This window comes from Bufo bufo, chromosome 6 (assembly GCF_905171765.1).
Source record: "Bufo bufo chromosome 6, aBufBuf1.1, whole genome shotgun sequence".
NCBI lineage: Eukaryota > Metazoa > Chordata > Amphibia > Anura > Bufonidae > Bufo > Bufo bufo.
In genome coordinates, this window is record NC_053394.1 from 155492839 (window position 1) to 155512683 (window position 19845).

The following is a 19845-nucleotide window of genomic DNA, read 5'->3' on the forward strand; positions in this document are numbered from 1 at the left end:
TTATTCTTCACATTTCCTATTATTTACTAATTAATATACTGCAACCTAACTATTCAAACCACAAATAACAACAAAACCAATGATATTGATGTCAAATTTCTATTCATTATTCATTATTCATATAACATACTATGTTTATAACCTTAAAATATACAGTAAATCAATAAAAATTTACTGTTGAAAAAACAAATACATGACTTTTCAGGACAATTGGAACACTTTCGATTCAGGTTAAACTTTTTGGAATGAATCAAACATGGCAGCCTAAATGACTGATCGGACCTAAAATGGGTCTGATCGGTCATTTAGAGTTAAATCTGCTCAAAGGAACTTTGGCTTTAGTTATGTAAAATTACCACTAGATGTCTCCACAATCATCAATTCATTCAATAACCTAAAAACTCCTCTTCTGTAAGAAAAAGAAAACTGTGGAAGATCCCAGCTTGCTGGATGTATTCACTTTTTTGACATGTCGTTTTTTTTCCTACATATATAACTGAAGCTATGAAGATGGAGCCCAGCACTGAGAGAAGACAAGAACAGGACAGAAGAACCCAGAATCTCCTGCCCAACTCCATATCTTCCCCCTAAGTGTAGCCTCCAGCCAGATAATGTCTCCAGTCAATACCTGGACTTTCCTTCTCCTGTTCTGCATCAATTCTGTTGTTTACTCCAAGAAATGCATATGGCTCCAAGACAATCACAAGGATCTTCTAAACAAGATGCTTACCAACTTTGAGCACATGGTGAGCTTTAGGACTTTTGTCTTCATTTCCCCTTCTTATAGACCAAATTGCATGCATTAATGGAGCTGTAGGTGGCGCATAGGGCATATTCATGCTATGGTCCAAGACCAAAGATAAACCATTATCCGTTTCAAACATACCTACATGTTAGAATTTCCATTTGGCAATAATCTAATCACCGATTGCTAGCATGCTAGCAATATTCTTTGTGTTTGCTGTCTGCTCTAGCCTATAGATGAGAATTGTTAATTGAGTAGGCTTCCCTATATAGTCTCAGAATTATCTAATACAATGTTACAAAATTTGTTTTCTACTCCAGAAGGCCTATAAATGTAAAGTTTCTCCTAATGATTACTGATTAAATAATCTCTTCCAGATTCCAGAGAACAAGATATCTGATAAATGCCTGACCAACATAACCCGCCCGGACACTCATCATCTCTACATTACCAGTCAGGTAAATTAATCTCTGTGTGTTACTTTTTTTTAGCAATCATCAGAGTATCTAATGGTCTTCAGGTTTCAGCAAACTACGGTAGGTAGAATTTTAAAACACTCCATTAATTCAATGACATAGACAATCTATAGACAAACATCTAGCAGGATCATAGAGTCCTATGGACCAGGGGCAAAATTTGGACTATGAAGATTTCTTTAATATTTGTAGAACTTAACACACAGACAAAATTGCCTCCTCACTCTAGCATCTTTCTATCTTTTTTCCCACCTATACACAAACTCACCACTCGTAGTGCCCCAGATGGTAATCATGTCATTTTAATATCCCACATAGTAATAAAACCCCCATTTTGTGCCTGGTTTGGGTTGCATTGCCTGTGACTATGATCATTACACCACTGCTTCCACCACAACCTCTCCTTAGAGGATAACTGAAACATCTTGGGTAGTGACTACTTTAACAATTCTGGTGACACTGAATTTACAGGTTGAATCTGCAGCCATAACAGTGCGTGAACTCTTATACAAAATCATCCAATTCTACACAAAGCACCAGGAGAAACTTGTGATCAACCAGGCGGCCTGGGGGCAGCTTCAGGAAGATCTGGATCACCAGGCAAATCTCCTGAAAGGCTGTGTAAGTTCCATACCAAGTAACATTGATCTATCCTGAGTGATATAATAGGCAGTCATTAATCAACAGGTTTTATTTCTCTCCAGATCTCCAGGACCACAGAAAATAATGTATCTGTGAAGATGATAAGTGAATATTTCATTAAGCTGGAGAAGATCTTAGAAGAGCAGGTAGGTCTCCATAATCCATGTTTTTATGTCTGATCTCACAATGAGATAAATGCACCCATGAATATAAGGTGCATGATGGGCAATGTAATCAGAAGATCTGCCTAGAGGAATTTTTTTTTGTATGGTCTTTTTTGCTACATCTTGTCCTTTATCTGAATGTTAATGATGATGCTGAATAGATCCAGTAGGACCACAGGGGTCACAATATAACTGACTGCCGTATGACTCGACATGTCTTATCACACATGGGGGCACATTTACTAAGATAGGCTTTTTACGCTGGTCCTAGTTTCCCCTCTACACTGCTGTTACATTTGTCTAATTCATGATAGGGTGTGCACCTCGTCATAACTTAAGTGTATAAAAACTGTCTGCTCCCCAGTCATAAATGTTCGTAAATTTGCCAGGTTCAGGACTCCAGCCCTCAACACGGCCCGGCCCTTGGCCCGTCACGCTCAACTGACGGACACAATGTAAAACTGGCCATGCAACTAAATATTGTTGCATGGCCTTTTAAAAACGGGGACTTGCGACTATCTTACACCTAAAGTCCCTTATTAAATGTGCACCATGGACTCTTTCCATGACCAACAGAATGTATTGTCTCATTTACATCTTTCTATTCTGCAGGATGACGCAGTGTGCGCCCAGAGAATAATCCATGTACGCATAAAGCACAATCTACTGCAGGCCGCTCGCCTCTCCGGACGCATACGGTGAAGACATTTTGAAAAGAACCCGCATTGGTCAAACAAGAGTCTCCAGCCGGTGGCTGCACCCGTGACTTGAACAACTTATTTATATATTTATCTATTTATTTGACATTGTCGTATTTTGTATCTTTTTTAATAAAACATATTATTTGTAAGAACATCTCGCTGTTCATTATCATACCGACCTGAACACGACTGGAACACATCATTTCTATGACGGGATAGGGATGAAATCAGGGAAACCAAGTTAACATATCTGGAAGTTGCAAAGAGGTATCTCCCAAGAAAGAGAGCCATCTCACCAGCGCCACCTATTGGAAGTGGTTTCCTATGAGTCAGAATCCAAAAAGCCTTGGGATTTTAGAAGGTAATATAGCTATGATGGTTAACCTCCAACACTCCAGCTGTGGTAAAACTACGACTCCAAAGATTTACACTTGCTTGGCTATTCTCAGAACTCCATAGAAATGAATGGAGCATGCTGGGAGTCGTAGTTGCACTACACCTGGATTGCCGGAGGTTTGCCATAACTGTCATATAGTCAGACCAGATCTGGAGGATGTAATGCTGAGCTGAGATTAGACTGATGATATACAGGACACCATGACTGAACATCTGTGTGGTCTGAGTGATAGGAAGTTGGAACCCCCATCACAAGTATATAGCTCTCCTGGATGGAGAGGTGGCCATGTACATATGTGCCATTATTTGTGAAGTTGTCTGATGTCTATTAGGTCACCATTACACTTGTCTCTTCCTGCAAATATCTAATGAGCCAACGATGTAGCAGCAGCTCAATACATAACGGCTGCAGCCATGATCCAGAGACAAACCTAATATTGCCCAATTAATAAAATTAATTTTCAGAATACAGGCGGATTCACACAAACGTGTTATTTGCCCCAGATTCAGGTTGGCTAGCCTCTCACCTGACACAAAAAACATTGACTCAGTGGGCTGTGAAAGTCCGGTATTGTCCCTGCCCATAAAAGCTGCTCCAGGTATCCACCCTAGAGTGCAGCTTGCCACATAGTAAGAATCGCAAGGAGTGGCCCGCCTTCTCTGCCACTTGAGAGTACAAAGCACTTCTACAAGGGTACTGCAGCGACTGCACTGCCAGGAATGTGTCCGGGACGGGGTTCAGCTTGTTAACAAGCTAATTACTGGTGGAGAAAAGTTTGTTCATCACCACACATTCCATTATAGATGTCTCGCGATGGAGCCGAGGACAAAATAATGTCTTAATAAGAGAAGTAGAAGGTGATGGTGTGGATGATAAAGACAAAGATACAGTATTGCGTGAGGATGTGGGTTTGCTGCCACAAAGCGGACCAGGAGAAGAAGGACAGATATGTTCTGATTGGGAATGCTGGCCAGTTGTATTTTCCCAAAGGAATCCATTATGCCGCCTCATGTGCTCCAATAGACCTCTGGTATCTATGATTGTGTTTGAAAGGTCACAGCTTATTTTAAGCCTGCACATCTTGCAAATGGCTGTGATTTTGTGTGCCCGCCTTGTGGGAAATAAAAATCTATATGGGAGTTGCTCGCACAGAGCTACAGGCAGTCAAGCTCAGCTTCACCAGATCCTAATGGAGACGTGGCCCCAAAATTAATACAGCCCTCCAAGACAAAACCCAAAATGAATAGACCCCTCAGATTAAAGGCCATAATCGACACAGACCTCAAAATTAACAAAGACCTCCAGAGCAGACCTCAAAATGAACACAGACCTTCAGACTAAACCCCTAAATTAGTAGGACCCTAGACTTCAAAATTAATAAAGATCTCAGGTCAGCCTACAAATTCATATCGACCCCAGATCAGTCCCCGACTTTATACAGGCACCAGATCAGCCCCTAACTGTATGCAGATCCCAAATCAGATCCCAAATTCAAACAGACCCCAGATTCAAATGTTTTGCCCCAGTTACACAAGTACACATTCCCCGAATTATACAAGTAGCCTATAATAATAAATTGCATATATTAGTGAATTTAATGTCTACTTTAAGATTTATTGACATAGTTAAAATATGTAGTGAGCTATGTATGAGCTTTTCTCATTATGAGTTAAACATGTATTGTTTGCTAAAATCCAGTGAGTAATATAATCAAAGTTTAACTGACTTAAACATCTCTTTTGTGCTCTAGAGGGCCTCTCGACTATACTTGAGTGAGAGACAATATGTTGCCACTCAAAAGTTCCCTAAATGCAGACCTCAGACCAGACAAAATTTAAAAAAATTACTCTTCTCTACTCTTGTGCTCCAGCTACTGCCATCACTGCTCCTGCTTCACTGTGCTCTTGCCCCAGGTGCCCACACTGCATTGTGACCTGACGTCACATACCGCTTACTTCCTAAAGCCTCATGCAGACGTCCGTGGAAAACGGTCCTTGAGATACCGGATTGGCATTGCAGGAGCGCACGGCGTCACTGGTTGCTATGACGCCGTGCACTCCTGTAATGCCAGTCCGGTATCTCACGGACTGTGTTCCATGGACGTCTCCATGAGGCTTAAAACTTTACAATGTCAAGAGTGTCGCATCAGGAAATGGTAATCTGTGAGTCTGTAACCTTTCAATCCTGAACAGGCTGTTTACCTACGTTTATATTTGTTGCTGTCACTTTGACATTACTAATTCTGTCTTGGCATTAAAGAGCTTGAAAGGTGTTGGATACAGTATTAGGATACTTCAGAGTGTTATACATGACATTTCAGGGTTAATATTGTTTAGTTTTACTGGTGTATTAACCCTAACTACCCAGACTTGTTATGGAAAAATTGTGGAGCCCGAAGTACATATCTACATTTATGGTGGTTACGCCCCAAAATTCTAATATTATGGAATATTGTATTTAATAAATTAAACAATATGCTTAATAGAAACATTCAACCATTATCTGACTTTGCTTCATGTTTTCTCCTCAACCACCACATTCCTTACCAAATTAAGGCCTCGTCCACATATCCGTGTCAGTGACAAGTCAATGAAAGAAAGTGTACGTGTTTCATCCGAGAAGATGTCCGTGAGGGATCCATGGTTGGACTGTGTGTCTGTTTTTACCATCTGTATGTCATGCGTAATTCACTGACGCTGTTAAGCTGAAAATTAATTTCCAAAGAATCTCCTATTAGTCTTCCGTGTTGTGTCAGTGATTTTCACGGACACATAGACTTCAATGGGCGTGCTTGGTCACAGATCAAAGTAGTGCATGTCCCCATTAATTTTTTTAGTGACCCACAGCCAGTAGAAAAATTGTGACGTGTGATAAGACGCACTTAAATCAATGGGTACATGTCAGTGAAAAACAGAATTGTGAACGAGGCCTAAAACCGCTGGATTACACATAATACTAGACACAAGAAGCCTTATAGCAAAGAAATGGAAAAGTCCAGAATTCCCCACCATCTCAGAAGGTAGGGACATTAGTGACACATGCATGCAAGATGGAAATTTAATTTACCTCCTATTTATTATCTCTGGAGAAAACCACAAAATATTGGTCCTTATGGAGTCCATACTTTTTAAGAACTACATCAAACTGAACTTTTCTCTCTTAGTTATAGATACTTTTTAATAAAGTGAAGATATTGATTTGATTATTTTAATGTATTTATATATCTGATTTACAGCAAACCTGTTATTGAAAATAACTTTATTTTGATTTATTTTAAATATTTACTTGATTAGTTATTTTATAGTTTATATCGGCATATCCAACCATCCCATCCTTTTTATTAAACTAAATACAATAGTTAATAATTATAATGATTTGTCGTTAATATTCCTATCAATTATATATTTATATACATATATTGATTACTTTATATAACATAAAACAGACTAAAATCAAATATATAACTATAATGATAAATTATTCTTCACATTTCCTATTATTTACTAATTAATATACTGCAACCTAACTATTCAAACCACAAATAACAACAAAACCAATGATATTGATGTCAAATTTCTATTCATTATTTATTATTCATATAACATACTATGTTTATAACCTTAAAATATACAGTAAATCAATAAAAATTTACTGTTGAAAAGAAAAATACATGACTTTTCAGGACAATTGGAACACTTTCGATTCAGGTTAAACTTTTTGGAATGAATCAAACATGGCAGCCTAAATGACTGATCGGACCAAAAATGGGTCTGATCGGTCATTTAGAGTTAAATCTGCTCAAAGGAACTTTGGCTTTAATTATGTAAAATTACCACTAGATGTCTCCACAATCATCAATTCATTCAATAACCTAAAAACTCCTCTTCTGTAAGAAAAATAAAACTGTGGAAGATCCCAGCTTGCTGGATGCATTCACTTTTTTGACATGTCGTTTTTTTTTTTTTTCTACATATATAACTGAAACTATGAAGATGGAGCCCAGCACTGAGAGAAGACAAGAACAGGACAGAAGAACCCAGAATCTCCTGCCCAACTCCATATCTTCCCCCTAAGTGTAGCCTCCAGCCAGATAATGTCTCCAGTCAATACCTGGACTTTCCTTCTCCTGTTCTGCATCAATTCTGTTGTTTACACCAAGAAATGCATATGGCTCCAAGACAATCACAAGGATCTTCTAAACAAAATGCTTACCAACTTTGAGCACATGGTGAGCTCTAGGACTTTTGTCTTCATTTCCCCTTCTTATAGACCAAATTGCATGCATTAATGGAGCTGTAGGTGCTTATAGGGCATATTCATGCTATGGTCCAAGACCAAAGATATACCATTATCAGTTTCAAACATTCCTACATGTTAGATTTTTCATTTGGCAATAATCTAATCACCGAATGCTAGCATGCTATCAATATTCTTTGTGTTTGCTGTCTGCTCTAGCCTATAGATGAGAATTGTTAATTGAGTAGGCTTCCCTATATAGTCTCAGAATTCTCTAATACAATGTTACAAAATTTGTTTTCTACTCCAGAAGGCCTATAAATGTAAAGTTTCTCCTAATGATTACTGATTAAATAATCTCTTCCAGATTCCAGAGAACAAGATATCTGATGAATGCCTGACCAATATAACCCGCCCGGACACTCGTCATCTCTACATTACCAGTCAGGTAAATGAATCTCTGTGTGTTACTTTTTTTAGCAATCATCAGAGTATCTAATGGTCTTCAGGTTTCAGCAAACTACGGTAGGTAGAATTTTAAAACACTCCATTAATTCAATGACATAGACAATAGAAACATCTAGCAGGATCATAGAGTCCTATGGACCAGGGGCAAATTTTGGACTATGAAGATTTCTTTAATCTTTGTAGAATTTAACACACAGACAAAATTGCCTTCTCACTCTAGCATCTTTCTAACTTTTTTCCCACCTATACACAAACTCACCACTCGTAGTGCCCCAGATGGTAATCATGTCATTTTTAGTATCCCACATAGTAATAAAACCCCCATTCTGTGCCTGGTTTGGGTTCCATTGCCTGTGACTATGATTATTACACCACTGCTTCCACCACAACCTCTCCTTAGAGGATAACTGAAACATCTTGGGTAGTGACTACTTTAACAATTCTGGTGATACTGAATTTACAGGTTGAATCTGCAGCCATAACAGTGCGTGAACTCTTATACAAAATCATCCAATTCTACACAAAGCACCAGGAGAAACTTGTGATCAACCAGGCGGCCTGGGGGCAGCTTCAGGAAGATCTGGATCACCAGGCAAATCTCCTGAAAGGCTGTGTAAGTTCCATACCAAGTAACATTGATCTATCCTGAGTGATATAATAGGCAGTCATTAATCAACAGGTTTTATTTCTCTCCAGATCTCCAGGACCACAGAAAATAATGTATCTGTGAAGATGATAAGTGAATATTTCATTAAGCTGGAGAAGATCTTAGAAGAGCAGGTAGGTCTCCATAATCCATGTTTTCATGTCTGATCTCACAATGAGATAAATGTACCCATGAATATAAGGTGCATAATGGGCAGTGTAATCATAAGATCTGCCTAGAGGATTTTTTTTTTATATGGTCTTTTTTGCTACATCTTGTCCTTTATCTGAATGTTAATGATGATGCTGAATAGATCCAGTAGGACCACAGGGGTCACAATATAACTGACTGCCGTATGACTCGACATGTCTTTTCACACATGGGGGCACATTTACTAAGATAGGCTTTTTACGCTGGTCCTAGTTTCCCCTCTACACTGCTGTTACATTTGTCTAATTCATGATAGGGTGTGCACCTCGTCATAACTTAAGTGTATAAAAACTGTCTGCTCCCCAGTCATAAATGTTCGTAAATTTGCCAGGTTCAGGACTCCAGCCCTCAACACGGCCCGGCCCTTGGCCCGTCATGCCCAACTGAAGGACACAGTGTAAAACTGACCATGCAACTAAATATTGTTGCATGGCCTTTTAAAAATGGGGACTTACGACTATCTTACTCCTAAAATAGTCGCAAGTCCCTTAGTAAATGTGCACCATGGACTCTTTCCATGACCAACAGAATGTATTGTCTCATTTACATCTTTCTATTCTGCAGGATGACGCAGTGTGCACCCGGAGAATAATCCATGTACGCATAAAGCACAATCTACTGCAGGCCGCTCGCCTCTCCGGACGCATACGGTGAAGACATTTTGAAAAGAACCCGCATTGGTCAAACAAGAGTCTCCAGCCGGTGGCTGCACCAGTGACTTGAACAACTTATTTATATAATTATCTATTTATTTGACATTGTCGTATTTTGTATCTTTTTTTAATAAAACATATTATTTGTAAGAACATCTCGCTGATCATTATCATACCGACCTGAACACGACTGGAACACATCATTTCTATGATGGGATAGGGATGAAATCAGGGAAACCAAGTTAACATATCTGGAAGTTGCAAAGAGGTATCTCCCAAGAAAGAGAGCCATCTCACCAGCGCCACCTATTGGAACGGGTTTCCTATGAGTCAGAATCCAATAAGCCTTGGGATTTTAGAAGGTAATATAGCTATGATGGTTAATCTCCAGCACTCCAGCTGTGGTAAAACTACGACTCCAAAGATTTACACTTGCTTGGCTATTCTCAGAACTCCATAGAAATGAATGGAGCATGCTGGGAGTCGTAGTTGCACTACACCTGGATTGCCGGAGGTTTGCCATAACTGTCATATAGTCAGACCAGATCTGGAGGATGTAATGCTGAGCTGAGATTAGACTGATGATATACAGGACACCATGACTGAACATCTGTGTGGTCTGAGTGATAGGAAGTTGGAACCCCCATCACAAGTATATAGCTCTCCTGGATGGAGAGGTGGCCATGTACATATGTGCCATTATTTGTGAAGTTGTCTGATGTCTATTAGGTCACCATTACACTTGTCTCTTCCTGCAAATATCTAATGAGCCAACGATGTAGCAGCAGCTCAATACATAACGGCTGCAGCCATGATCCAGAGACAAACCTAATATTGCCCAATTAATAGAATTCATTGTCAGAATACAGGCGGATTCACACAAACGTGTTATTTGCCCCAGATTCAGGTTGGCCAGCCTCTCACCTGATACAAAAAACATTGACCCAGTGGGCTGTGAAAGTCCGGTATTGTCCCTGCCCATAAAAGCTGCTCCAGGTATCCACCGTAGAGTGCAGCTTGCCACATAGTGAGAATCGCAAGGAGTGGCCCGCCTTCTCTGCCACTTGAGAGTACAAAGCACTTCTACAAGGGTACTGCAGCGACTGCACTGCCAGCAATGTGTCCGGGACGGGGTTCAGCTTGTTAACAAGCTATTTACTGGTGGAGAAAAGTTTCTTCATCACCACACATTCTATTATAGATGTCTTGCGGTGGAGCCGAGGACAAAGTAATGTCTTAATAAGAGAAGAAGAAGGTGATGATGTGGATGATAAAGACAAAGATACAGTATTGCTTGAGGATGTGGGTTTGCTGCCACAAAGCGGACCAGGAGAAGAAGGACAGATATGTTCTGATTGGGAACGCTGGCCATTTGTATTTTCCCAAAGGAATAAATTATGCCGCCTCATGTGCTCCAATAGACCTCTGGTATCTATGATTGTGTTTGAAAGGTCACAGCTTTTTTTAAGCCTGCACATCTTGCAAATGGCTGTGATTTTGTGTGCCCGCCTTGTGGAGAAAAAAAGCCATATGGGAGTTGCTCGCACAGAGCTACAGGCAGTCAAGCTCAGCTTCACCAGATCCTGATGGAGACGTGGCCCCAAAATTAATACAGCCCTCCAGACAAAACCCAAAATGAATAGACCCCCGGATTAAACGCCATAATCGACACAGACCTCAAAATTAACGAAGACCTCCAGACCACACTCCAAAATTAACACAGACCTTCAGACCAAACCCCTAAATTAGTAGAACCCTAGACCTCAAAATTAATAAAGATCTCAGATCAGCCTACAAATTCATATCGACCCCATATCAGTCCCCAACTTTATACAGGCACCAGATCAGCCCCTAACTGTATGCAGACCCCAAATCAGATCCCAAATTCAAACAGACCCCAGATTCAAATGTTTTGCCCCAGTTACACCAGTACACAATTATACAAGTAGCCTATAATAATAAATTGCATATATTAGTGAATTTAATGTCTACTTTAAGATTTATTGACATAGTTAAAATATGTAATGAGCTATGTATGAGCTTTTCTCATTATTAGTTAAACATGTATTGTTTGCTAAAATCCAGTGAGTAATATAATCAAAGTTTAACTGACTAAAACATCTCTTTTGTGCTCTAGAGCAGCGGTCCCCAACCGCCGGGCCGCGGACCAGGACCGGGCCGTGGAGGATTGTTAGCCAGGCCGCGGCGATCAGGGCAGTCTTTAACTCTGTACTAATGAAGTGCTTCCATTATAGAAGCGCTTCATTAGTACAGAAGGACCAGGGAGCAGTGAAGGATCTGTACTCACCGCTTCCTGGTCCTCGGCTCGGCTATCGGCTGTGCAGGGCTGCGCACAGCATGAGGTCGCTCTGTGACCTCACACTGTGCTCCGCTATACACAGCCAGCCGACAGCAGAATGAAGAGGATCGCGATGGTGACCAGGAGCAGGAGAGGTAAGTGTTTTTTTTTAATTTTATTTGCACTGGAGGCTGATGGCTGACCTGGGGGACATGGGGCTGACATGAGGGGCTAATGGGGGGCTTATGGCTGACATGAGGGGCTAATGGGGGCTTATGGCTGACATGAGGGGCTAATGGGGGCTTATGGCTGACATGAAGGGCTAATGGGGGCTTATGGCTGACATGAGGGGCTAATGTGGGGCTTATGGCTGACATGAGGGGCTAATGGGGGGCTTATGGCTGACATGAGGGGCTAATAGGGGGCTTATGGCTGACATGAGGGGCTAATGGGGGGCTTATGGCTGACATGAAGGGCTAATTGGGGGCTTATGGCTGACATGAGGGGCTAATGGGGGCTTATGGCTGACATGAGGGGCTAATGGGGGGCTTATGGCTGACATGAAGGGCTAATGGGGGCTTATGGCTGACATGAGGGGCTAATGGGGGGCTTATGGCTGACATGAGGGGCTAATGGGGGCTTATGGCTGACATGAGGGGCTATCGGGGGCTTATGGCTGACATGAGGGGCTATCGGGGGCTTATGGCTGACATGAGGGGCTAATGGAGGGCTTATTACTGACATGAAGGGCTAATGGGGGGCTTATGGCTGACATGAGGGGCTAATGGGGGCTTATGGCTGACATGAGGGGCTAATGGGGGGCTTATGGCTGACATGAAGGGCTAATGGGGGGCTTATGGCTGACATGAGGGGCTAATATGGGGCTTATGGCTGACATGAGGGGCTAATGGGGGGCTTATGGCTGACATGAGGGGCTAATGGGGGGCTTATGGCTGACATGAGGGGCTAATGGGGGGCTTATGGCTGACATGAGGGGCTAATGGGGGGCTTATGGCTGACATGAGGGGCTAATGGGGGGCTTATGGCTGACATGAGGGGCTAATGGGGGCTTATGGCTGACATGAAGGGCTAATGGGGGGCTTATGGCTGACATGAGGGGCTAATTGGTGGCTTATGGCTGACATGAGGGGCTAATGGGGGGCTTACGGCTGACATGAGGGGCTAATGGGGGGGCTTATGGCTGACATGAGGGGCTAATGGGGGGCTTATGGCTGACATAAGGGGCTAATGGGGGGCTTATGGCTGACATGAGGGGCTAATGGGGGGCTTATGGCTGACATTGGGGGGCTTATGGATGACATTGGGGGGGTTAATGGCTGACATTGGGGGGGTTTATGGCTGACATTGGGGGGGTTTATGGCTGACATTGGGGGCTGATAGATGGCTAAAGGTTTGGGGGTTGATCTGAGCCATTGGGGGTCTGATCTGAGGTCTGATTAACATTGGGGGTCTGATTGCTGGTCTGACCTGAGGTGTAATGAAAAATATTTTTTTCTTATTGTTCTCCTCTAAAACTAGGTGCAACTTATAGGGCGAAAAATACGGTACAGTGCAGCAGAGACCAGTGCAGCAGAGACCAGTGCAGCAGAGACCATAGTCAGTTTATATAGTTATTATATAGTGTTATATATTTTAATATGCACCTTGTGTTTTGTTATGCGTGTGAATCAGTCAGCCCCGCCCACCCCCTAAGCCCCCCCCAGAACCGGTGCGGTCCGTGAGATACCGGACTGGTATTGCAGCTGCATCATTGGTTGCTATGACGGCGTGCTCTCCTGCAATGCCAGTACGGTATCTTACGGACCGTGTTCCATGGACGTCTGCATGAGCCTTAACACTTTACGATGTCAATAGGACACAGTGCAGCATGGGCGCCCAGAAGGTGGCACCAGGGAGTGGTAATCTGTGAGTCTGTAACCTGTCAATCCTAAACAGGCTGTTTACCTACAACTATATTTGTTGCTGCCACTTTGACATTACTAATGCTGTCTTGGCATTAAAGATCTTGAAAGGTGTTGGATACAGTCCTAGGAGACTTCGGAGTGTCATACATGACATTTTTGGGTTAATATGGTTCAGTTTTACTGGTGTATTAACCCTAACTACCCAGACTTGTGCTGGAAAAACTGTGGAGCCCGAAGAACATATCTACATTTATGGTGGTTATGCCCTAAAATTTAAATATTCTGGAATATTGTATTTAATAAATTAAACAATATGCTTAACCCCTTAAGGACCAAGCCATTTTTCACCTTAGGGATCAGACTGATTTTTGCAAATCTGACATGTGTCACTTCATGTGGTAATAACTTTAAAACGATTTTACTTATCCAGGCCATTCTGAGACTGTTTTCTCATCACATAGTGTACTTTATGACAGTGGTAAATTTGAATCAAAATATTTCTTTTTTATTTATAAAAATATACCAAGTTTCCCAAAGTTTTGAAAAATACGCAACTTTCCAAATTTCATTATCTCTGCTTTGAAAACAGATAGTAATACCTCCTAAAATTGTTATTATTTTACTTTCCCCATATGTCCACTTCATGTTTTGATCATTTTGTGAATGCCATTTTATTTTTTGGGGACGTTAGAAGGCTTATAAGTTTAGAAGCAAATCTTGAAATTTTTCCGAAAATTTCTAAAACCCACTTTTTAAGGACCAGTTCAGGTCTGAAGTCACTTTGTGAGGCCTACATAATAGAAACTACACCCATCAAGGTATTTAAAACAGATTTTTTAAACTTTGTTAATCCTTTAGGTCAGGGGTGGGGAACCTCCGGCCCGAGGGCCGTATGCGGCCCACGGTATCATTTCATGTGGCCCCCGGCCCCCTGCCAGAACATAATGTGAAAATGCTTATGACCCCTTCCATTATGGAAGCGGTCATTAGCATACGGGAGGCACAGGAAGGTGAGAACAGCACTGCACTGGCTGTCCTCACCTTCCCTGGTCTTCTTTCAGCCCCACACTGTGTCCTGACACATCCAGCGTCAGGACGCAGTGCACGTAGACGTGCACTATGACCTGACGCTGTGCGGTGTGAGGTGACAATATAGTGCGGCAGGAAGAAGAACAGGGAGGGTAAGTGAATCTGCCAAGAGGCAGCGCCGTACGGAGCTGGAGAGGTAAGTTTATTTGTTTATCTTAAATACAGTATCTGATCTGATGTCTGATTGGGGCTGATCTGAGGCTAAAGGAGGGTGGGGAGGGTCTGATGGGGGTCTGATCTGAGGCTTGGGAGGGTCTGATCTGAGGCTGGGGTTTGATAGGGGTCTGATCTGAGACTAGGGGGGCTGATGGGGGCTGATCTGAGGCTGGGGAGGGTCTGATGGGGGCTGATCTGAGGCTAGGGAGGGTATTATGAAGGTCTGATCTGAGGCTGGGGGGTCTTATAGGGGCTGATCTGACCCTGGGGGGTCTGATGGGGGCTGATCTGAGGCTGGGCGTCTGATCCGGGTCTGGTCTGAGGCTGGGGGTCTGATGGGAGTCTGATCTGAAGCTAGGAAGGGTCTGATTGGGGTCTAATCTGAGGCTTAGAGGTCTGATGGGAGTCTGATCTGAGGCTGATGTAGGCCTGGGGGGTCTGATAGGAGGCTGATTTCAGGCTGATGGAGGTGGGGGCAGATATTTTGCTGAGAAAGGGACAAAGGCAGGGACAGTTGCGAAGAAAGAGGCAGGGAGAGTGAAAGCTGGGTGAACCCCTCTCTGGACCCCCTGGGTTTAGCTTCCTGCCATTAATGTCAAATAAGTAACATTCTGAACTTAAAAATTAGACTGCTATGTGTGGTCAATATGGCGCCTGTATTGTATGTAATATACTGTATATATATAGTGCAGGCGCTATTTTGTGCTGCAAAAATACAGCCCTCTAGATTATTTTAATTGAAGTGCAATTTCTGTAACTTATCCCTAAGTCAATTATATGTTTGACCAAATACAGCAGTAAAAATTTTTTATTGAGAATTTTGTATGGCCCCCGAATGATGTTACAAATATCCAAATGGCCCTTGGCAGCAAAATGGTTCCCCACCGCTGCTTTAGGTGTTCCATAAGAATGAATTGAAAATGGATATGACATTTCAGAATTTCACTTTTTTTGGCAGATTTTCAATTGTAATCATTTTTTCCCGCTAACAAAGCCAGGACTAACAGCCAAACTAAACTCAATATTTATTGCCCTGATTCTGTAGTTTACAGAAACACCCCATATATGGTCAAAAACTGCTGTTTGGCCACATGGCAGGGCGCAGAAGGAACGGAAGGCCATATGGTTTTTGGAGGGCAGATTTCACTGGGATAATTTTAACCTGCCATGTCACATTTGAAGACCCCCTGATGCACCCATAGAGTAGAAACTACAAAAAAGTGACCCCATTTTGGAAACTACGGGATAAGGTGGCAGTTTTATTGGCTATTTTAGGGTACAGATCATTTTTGGTTGCTCTATATTACACTTTTTGTGAGGCAAGGTAACAAAAAAATTGCTGTTTCTTTTTTTTTTTGTTATTTACAACGTTCATCTGACAGGTTAGATCATGTGCTATTTTTATAGAGCAGGATGTTACGGACACGACAATACCAAATATGACAACTTTTTTGGGTTGTTTGTTTCAGCTTTACATAATAAAGCATTTTTGAAAAAATGATTTTTTGTGTCTTCATATTCTGAAAGCCATAGATTTATTTATTTTTTGGGCGAATGTCTTATGTAGGGGCTAATTTTTTTCAGTATAAGATGATGGTTTGATTGGTATGATTTTGGGGTGCATATGACTTTTTGATTGCTTGCTATTACACTTTTTGTGATGTAAGATGACAAAATGGCTTTTTGACACTGATTTCATGAGAGGTTAAATCATGTGATATTTTTATAGAGAAGGTTGTTATGGACGCGGCGATACCTAATATGTATACTTTTTTTATTTATTTAAGTTTTATACACTAATATAATTTTTTAAACACAGGATTTTTTAGTGTCACCATAGTTTGAGAGCCATATTTTTTTTTTTTGGAGGGCGATTCTCTTAGGTAGGGTATCATTTTTGCGGGATGAGATGACAGTTTGATAGGTACAATTTTGGGGTGCGTATGACTTTTTAATCGCTTGCTATTACACTGTACAATTTTGGGGTGCGTATGACTTTTTAATCGCTTGCTAGTACACTTTTTGTAATGTAATTAAGGTGACAAAAAAATAGCTTTTTTGACACCGCTTTATTTTTTTATTTTTACGGTGTTCACCTGAGGGGTTAGGTCATGTGGTATTTTTATAGAGCAGGTTTTTACAGACGCGGCGATACCTAATATGTATACTTTTTTTTTTCTTCACATTTAACACAATAAAGGGCATTTTTTAAACCAAAAAAATCATGTTTTAGTGTCTCCATAGTCTGAGAGCCATATTTATTTTAATTTTTTGGGTGATTGTCCTATGTAGGGGCTCATTTATTGCAGGATGAGGTGACGGTTAGATTGGTACTATTTTGGGGAGCATACGCCTTTTTGATTGCTAAGTGTTGCACTTTTAGTGATGTAAGGTAACAAAATGTAATTTTGTTACAAAGTTTTTATTTTTTATGGTGTCTATCGGATGGGGTGGATCATTTGATATATTTATAGAACCGGTTGTTACGGATGCGGCGATACCTAATATGTGCATTTTTTTTATTTTTTTATTATAAAATCAGGGGAAAGGGTCTTTTTTTTAACTTTTTAATTTTTTTTATTGAAAACACCTTTTTTTACTTTTTATTTTTTAAACTTTATTTCTGTCCCACTCTGGGACTTTACTTTTGGGGGTCTGATCCTCTCTGCAATGCATTGCAATATAACTGTATTGTAATGCATTGCCTGTTAGTATCACAATGAGTCATAAACTAACAGGTTGCCTAGGAGACCCAGTCTGAGCCTGGATCTCTTCGGCACCCGTAGAAGGCAAGTCCCAATGCCGTGCAGGGCTTTGGGCAGCCTCAGGCTGCCTTGTCACGCATCAGGTCCCCGCCACAGCAGCGCTGGGACTCGATGAGCTCCATCACCCGCCGCAAACCACTTCGATGTTGCGGTCAGCGCGGACCGCTGCATAGAAGGGGTTAATCTGCCGGCATCGGCTTGTACATCGATGCCGGCGGATACAGCAGGGGCCCGGGTACTAGGGACTGTCGGACCCCTGCAGTGATCGGGTGCAAACCGCTCCGGTGCCCACCCGATCATCGCGCCGTGCATGTACGGCGGAATGCATTCTGGCAATGCATCCCCCGCCGTACATGTTGTTAAGGGGTTAATACAGACATCCAACCATCATCTGACTTTGCTTCATGTTTTCTCCTCAACCACCACATTCCTTACCAAATTAAGGCCTCGTCCACATATCAGTGTCAGTGACACGTCCATGAAAGAAAGCGTACGTGTTTCATCCGAGAAGATGTCCGTGAAGGATCCATGTTTGGTCTGTGTGTCTGTTTTTACCATCTGTGTGTCATCCGTAAATCACTAACGCTGCTCAGCTGAAAATTAATTTCCAAAGAATCTCCTATTAGTCTTCAGTGAAAAATGGATGCAACGCAGATACAACACAGATGCCATCCGTGTTGTGTCAGTGATTTTCACGGACCCATAGACTTCAATGTGCGTGTTTGGTCACAGATCAAAGTAGTGCATGTCCCCATGAATTTTTTAGTGACCCACGACCAGTAGAAAAATTGTGATGTGTGAAAAGACGCACTTAAACCAATGGGTACATGTGCTGACAGCACACGTCATTGAAAAACGGAAATGTGATCGAGGCCTAAAACTGTTGGATTACACATAATACTAAATGCAATAAGTCTTATAGCAAAGAAATGGAAAAGTCCAGAAATCACCACCATCTTGGAAGTTGGGACATTAGTGACACATGCATGCAAGATGGAAACATATTTTTTAAGAACGACATCAAACTGAACTTTTCTCTCTTAGTTATAGATACTTTCTAATATAGTGAAGATACTGATTTGATTCTTTTAATGTATTTATATATCTGATTTACAGCAAACCTGTTATTTAAAATAACTTTATTTTGATTTATTTTAAATATTTACTTGATTAGTTATTTTATAGTTTTTATTGGCATATCCAACCATCCCATCCCTTTTATTAAACTAAATACAATTTGAATAGTTAATAATTATCATAATGATTTATTAATTACTTTATATAAAATAAAACAAACTAAAATCTAATATATAACTATAATGATAACTTCTTCACATTTCCTATTATTTACTAATTAATATACTGCAACCTAACTATTCAAACCATAAATAACAACAAAACCAATGATATTGATGTCAAATTTGTATTTTATTTATTATCCATATAACATACTATGTTTATAACCTTAAAATATACTGTAAATCAATAAAAATTTACTGTTGAAAAAAAAATACGGGACTTTTCAGGACAATTGGAAAACTTTCGATTCAGGTTAAACTTATTGGAATGAATCAAACATGGCAGCCTAAATGACCGATCAGACCTAAAATGGGTCTGATTGGTCATTTAGAGTTAAATCTGCTCATCTCTGCTCATCTCCACAGTATAGAGGAACTTTGGCTTGAATTATGTAAAATCACCACTAGATGTCTCCACAATCATCAATTCATTCAATGACCTAAAAACTCCTCTTCTGTAAGAAAAATAAAACTGTGGAAGATCCCAGCTTGCTGGATGCATTCACTTTTTTGACATGTCGTTTTTTTTTCTACATATATAACTGAAGCTATGAAGATGGAGCCTAGCACTGAGAGAAGACAAGAACAGGACAGAAGAACCCAGAATCTCCTGCCCAACTCCATATCTTCCCCATAAGTGTATCCTCCAGCCAGATAATGTCTCCAGTCAATACCTGGACTTTCCTTCTCCTGTTCTGCATCAATTCTGTTGTTTACTCCAAGAAATGCATATGGCTCCAAGACAATCACAAGGATCTTCTAAACAAGATGCTTAACAACTTTGAGCAAATGGTGAGCTCTAGGACTTTTGTTTTCATTTCCCCTTCTTATAGACTAAATTGAATGCATTAATGGAGCTGTAGGTGGCGCATAGGGCATATTCATGCTATAGTCCAAGACCAAAGATAAACCGTGATCCTTTTCAAACATTCCTAGGTAGAATTTTCAGTTGGCAATAATCTAATTACCGAATGA